The following is a 6,000-nucleotide window of genomic DNA, read 5'->3' on the forward strand; positions in this document are numbered from 1 at the left end:
GTTTTGTCAACATATTATATTTATAAAATATCATTTCTGAGTCAGGACGGCTGGTCGGTGGAGTGGTTAGTTAGTACTTCAACTTCACAGTGCAAAGGTAAATAAAGGCTTCAGTTCCAACTCCGGCCTTTCTGTGTGGTTACTGATTTATGTGTGCTTTCCTGTGATTGGCTGGAAACCAGTTCAGGCTGTCCCCTGCTTACTGGCACATGGTTTGTGGAGTTTGTTCTCCGTGTTAAAGTAGACATCAGAGTTTGTGGGTTGGTGAAAAAGGAAATCGCTTCGTCAAGACCTGATGCAGTGTGTTAACACTCGTAGCTCGCGTGTACCATTTTAAAATGCTTCTCTTGGCCCTCCAGGTAGCCATTTTTTTGCCAGGGCCTCGATTAATTGTACATGAAACAAACAGTACAGTACAAACAAACAGTAAACAGCTTTGATCGGCAGCTGCAATTGTAGACCAGTTAAATGTGGCCTGCTATTTGTTTAAATACTTTTGGTGAAAGTGAGAGTGATAAGATGCTCAGGGTGCAGTGTGTACGAAAACCCAAATATATCATGTGAATGACACGCGCAGAGAAACACAAATGTTTTGAGTTTTTCATTCATTCATTCATTCATTCATTCATTCCAGACCGCTTTATCCTCAGATAAGCAGTCTGCGATCATTTTATCTAGTTCCTCATCAATTGTGTTCTGTTTAGTTGGGTTGATAGCGTTTTGCATTAAGTGTAGAGATGGCTTGTGCAGGTTATTTGTGGAGCCTGATTGATGGGATATTTTAACCTTGCAGTCCACACTCTGCCTTTGAACTGTCAATAAACTTGAAACCAGTCCAAATTTCACTGTATTTTCTCACTCTCTCTCTGTCGTTTGCCTATCTATTTAATTTGCAGCTCTGTGTTTCTGTGAATCCCCCTCCCACACTGCTGCGGTCTTGACCAATCACGTGCGGCTTTAACTTTTTTTTTGGACTGGGGGCGGGGAATAGAGGGCAAATAAAAGTCGGCTGCCATTTCTCTGTTTGGAGAACGGGCTCGTTCACTCATTGCTGCGTTCCGTGTGTATCCCGAAAAATAGTTGCTATGCCAAGATTAAATTCTCATGAATTTATTGTTCGTAAGCCGAAAAGTTCATTAGCCAAGGCGTTCGTAAACCGATGTGTCACTGTATTTCTATGCAGCGCGGCTCCTCCAATATATTTTGATTATCTGACAGTAATGCACAAGCATCTACTTGAGATTTTGACTGAGGGTAAATGTATTTATATTATTTATATTTATTTATATTTGTCATTTGTATTTAGTCATGTTAAATGACTTTGCAGTATTGTTTCTATCAACCCACCTTAAAGTGATGGTTGCTGTGAGGATTGATAGGCAAACAGGAGACCAAGCAGTCCAACATCACAAGTTCAGCATCAGCATTGTGGCTGCCTGGCTCCCTCCAGAAGGTTTGGTGAGTTGAACATACAAACTCCACACAGGGAGGCCAAAGCATGATCTGAACTCACGACCTCTGCGCTTTGAAGTCGGCATGCTTACCGCTTGACCCCCGGGCCACGAGATTTTGTACATTTATACATTTAATAATAACTTCCCCATACCTCTTTCATTTATTCGTTTATTAATGACTTCCCCATAACTCTTTCATGTATGTATGTATGTACAGTATGTATATATGTATGTAGCAGTGACGTGCGGTGAGGTTCATGGCTGGTGAGGCACTGACGTCAGCAATGACATCACCGCTCGTCTCTACTTAGTATTTGAACGGTAAATTCAGCGATTTTGATGTTGATTTCTGTGAAGTTAAATGGACAAGAACTTTAAAGTACAAATCACTAAATACATCTAACTGTTTAATTTATTTTTTCATTTGATATTTCCATGACAGCTTTCCATGATGACAGGTGAGGCGCTGCCTCACCTGCCTCCACTGACTGCACGTCACTGGTATGTACGGTATATTGTACATTGTACGTATGTATGTGTGTATGCGTGTGCGTGTGTGTGTGTGTGTATGTGTGTGTGTCCGTCCGTCCGTCCGTATGTATGTATGTATGTATGGTTTTTGTTTGTTTGTTTGTTTGTTTACCACCTTTGCATTGGACTTGAATTGTCCCTACGTGTGAGTGGTTGTTTGTCTATGTGTGGTTGGTTGTCTATTTGTGCACTGTGATTGGCTGGGAACCAGTTCTGGGTGTCCCTTGCCAATAAACTGCCAAAAGACAACTGGAATGGGTTCCAGCACACCCGAAGAGCTTTGTGATGATATAAGGATCAAACAACGAAAGGGTGGATACCATAGTAAAAGATTGAACTCCTCATCTACATTCCACCTGTCAATGTCACACTTCAGAGTTTGTTTCTTCTCAAACGCATGGTTAATATTTGCATACTTACACTGACAGAAGTCACATTGTGTCATCCGTCTGCCATCAGTCGACTTACAAACATCAACTCATCATATCTTTGAGGAACCGCCAGTGGTTCCTTCTTGGGGAAATTAACCCATACGGTATCTCATTCATCTCAAATATTATTCTATGTCCAATGGGAGAAATGTAAGTGAGTTTTCTGGGATTTCAACCACCAACCCACCGGCTATTGGACATCTGTGCCACCATGACGCAGCAAGACCATCAGTTAGAGGGTTTGGCCCTGTTGGTAGGTGGTTATAGACGGTGACAAACTGGTCTATTCCACGTGGAATCAGACAATGTAGTACAATGTACTTTCTGGATAATCCTCAGCCTACAAACCCTACAAACAAAACTTGACAACTTGAAATGGGAGAAATCAGATGAATGTGGAGTCAGGTGAGAGAGGGAGGCTCCTCCCTGGAACATTGTAAAAAGAAAGATAAAAGATGACATTCAGTTCTAAACATCAAACACAAGGGAGGGACCTAAAATAGAAGAAGGGTTGAAGCATTTTTGTCCCCAGGGCGGCTCTGTTTGACATTTAAACTAATTGTACAGAATAACGAGTGAGAGCCCAGAACAGGAAAATACTTGCATCGTGGTTGATGATAAAATACATCACTGTGCTTTCTGCACGCTCAATCTCTACAACTGTACAATAAAAGAATAGAATGAAATTAAAATCTTGCTCACCATATGCCAGGCCAAAGTCAACTACCGCATATGCTGTTTTTTATTGATGCCACAAGCCAAAGTTGCCTGATACCAGGTTTTAAGCATGGTTTACATTTCGTCACTTCTTATAATATTGAGGTAGAAAATGTGGCATTTTTAAGTATTTCATTGTTTTTTCAAGAGACTTGGACAAATGCAGTACATTTACTTTCTGCTCTATTTGTAACTGGTTAAAGTCCTACCTACAATTTTAGTTTCGACCACGAGGGAGAATATCATCGTTTGTTTTGTTGAGTGCCCTGTGGTTGACTGGCAACCGGTTCAGGGTGTCCCCGTCTACTGCTCAAAGACAGCTGGGATGGCGCCCAGCATTCCCAATGACCCGAGTGAGGATAAAGTGAACCGGACAATTAATGGATGTTGTTTTTGTAAACCTCCAAATAATTACAAAATAAAAATGAAATCGAACAACGGGTCCTTAAAAAGTGCTTAGGTTAACTCAGAACAATTTTCTGAGCAATAAAAGTACTCCTCATAGACTTGCTTCGGATAATAAACAGCTGTAAGTTAGTACTTCAAAAATAACACTGCTTATCATGACAAACTAAAAGTTGTCACGATTTGCAAGGTAATGATGGTGGTGGAACCCAAAAAAGCATGCAGGAGGGAGCAGCAGGGTGTATTTGACAAATTGTATTAAAATAAAGTCAGCAGAAACAAAATCTCAAACATCAGAACAGAAAAGTACAAAGTAGCAACGAAAACCATGAGTTAAATATAACAAGATGAAACAAACCTGACAGGGTGAAACAAATACAATGACCCGACACCGAATGGTCTTGCTGGGAGTTCTTTTAACTGCCACTGATTGAAACGAGCAACAACTGTGCAGCAGCAGGCGGGGCCGACGGCGCCACCCATTGGTCGCCAATCAGAATGTGACAGTACCCCTCCCTCAATAGACTGATTCCAAAAGTCCCAACAGTCTCCCAAAAGGCCCACCTCGCCGGGGAACGAGAAGGAGACGGCAACCCTTGCCTCTCCTGGGAACATGAAATAAAAGGCGACGGCGTCCTTCGCCTCGCCGGGGAACAGAAAGGCGACAGCCTGATGGGAACGGGACTCGGCCTGACGTGGATGTGGACGTGGAGCGGCTCGTGGCGGATGTGAACATGACTCAGTTCACACGAACACACGGCAAAGCATGGCTCAACATGGACGTGCTCTGCCAGGCGCAGAGTGGTTCCCCGGACAGCCATATGGGAACAGGTACCGAATCTTCGTGCCCGGAGTCCTTTTAACTGCCACTGATTGAAACGACCAACACCGGTGCAGCCGGCGATTTAACTGTTTTTACATGCAATGGATGAGTATTTAACTCAAAACTACAATAAATATTTTCATCTACGAGTAGGTTTTTTACAGGGATTGACAATCTGAGAGTCACTTGGCAACTAGTAAAATGGCAAGAAACAAAGAACACATTAAGAAAGTGGTTGTTTTTTTTTTTTTTTTTTTTTAATTACTTTTCTTCTTTTTCCTTGTTACTTCAAAAGGCAACAAAGGAAGACATTTGGAAATGCTCCCGGGGTGACAAGATACCAGTGGTGGGCCGTCAGGGCCAGCAAGGCCTTCTCTGCTGGCCTAACATAATCAGACATCATTATCATAATTATAATAAGTCAATTTCATTAAAAAAGTATTTTTTCTAAATATATATATAATTATTCTACATACTGTTTTCTTGATGTTATATTACAGTAAAGTCTCGATATATCGATAGTCCCGGTTATATCGATACTAGTTCTATGCACGCACGGAGAAAATTACATGCAAACAGGGTCGGATATATCGATAGTCCCGGTTATATCGATATTTTTTCGGACTCCCTTGAATATCGATATAACGAGACTTTACTGTATATCCATTTGGTTATACTCCTTTCAGTGTTGTAGTTTTAGGTCAGAGTTTTTAATCCAATCAGAATTCAGCTAGCTTGTGTCGCCAGGCTGTATGACACGTGAAATGACACGTCTGGCTTGTATCGTAGCAACATGTCTGATGTTTACAACAAATCAATTGCTTTTGAAAGGCTGAAGGAGAGGACAACTCGCTGTCGCATGTAGGCCTATTCTCAAGAACAAATGAAAAAGATTTGTTTACTTTTATTTTCAACAAATAGTTTGTTTTGTGAACGTCTTGTTGTTTTTCTTATATTAAACTGACATTTTGTAATTTAGCGTAAAATCTTGTTAAAGATTGCATATTCTTGATGGACTTCATAAAACTTTGTGGACAAATGATTTTAAATTTCCTTTAATTTTGAAGTGTTTGCAGTATCACGTATAGTGACAAGTTCTAATTGCTGATGCAGATTTATTGATGTGTAATTGCTCCGGAAAATAGCCTGTGTTGTAGACGATTAAGGTGATGCCACGCCCAGTACTGCGTGCGTGTGCTTTTGTAAATGATATCTCCAGCTGTTGTGTCATAAATTATGCTATTACGAGGGATATTTGTTCAAGTCGGACTAAGTAGGACTTCACTGAAGGCCTAGGTGTGAAATGCACGGACCGTCACTGCAAGATACAGTATGTATATTTCAGTGAGGTGGCCGTCGGCGCATGTAATATGACAAATTGAGCATCACAGAAAGAGAGTTCACTCTGAGTGGCTGCCGTGAAATGACACGTCTGGCTTGTATCGTAGCAACATGTCTGATGTTTACAACAAATCAATTGCTTTTGAAAGGTAAGAGCAAAAGGTGACATCACGCAATGCTGACAACAGTCCTCATTGGGTCAACACGAAGTAACAACAAACACCATGTGACAAAACAAAACAAAAAAAAACAACTACACAAAACAAAGAAACATCCAAGACAAAAAATGGAGAGCACT

This window comes from Hippocampus bargibanti, linkage group LG14, assembly GCF_051943395.1.
Source record: "Hippocampus bargibanti isolate YZ-2025 linkage group LG14, ASM5194339v1, whole genome shotgun sequence".
NCBI lineage: Eukaryota > Metazoa > Chordata > Actinopteri > Syngnathiformes > Syngnathidae > Hippocampus > Hippocampus bargibanti.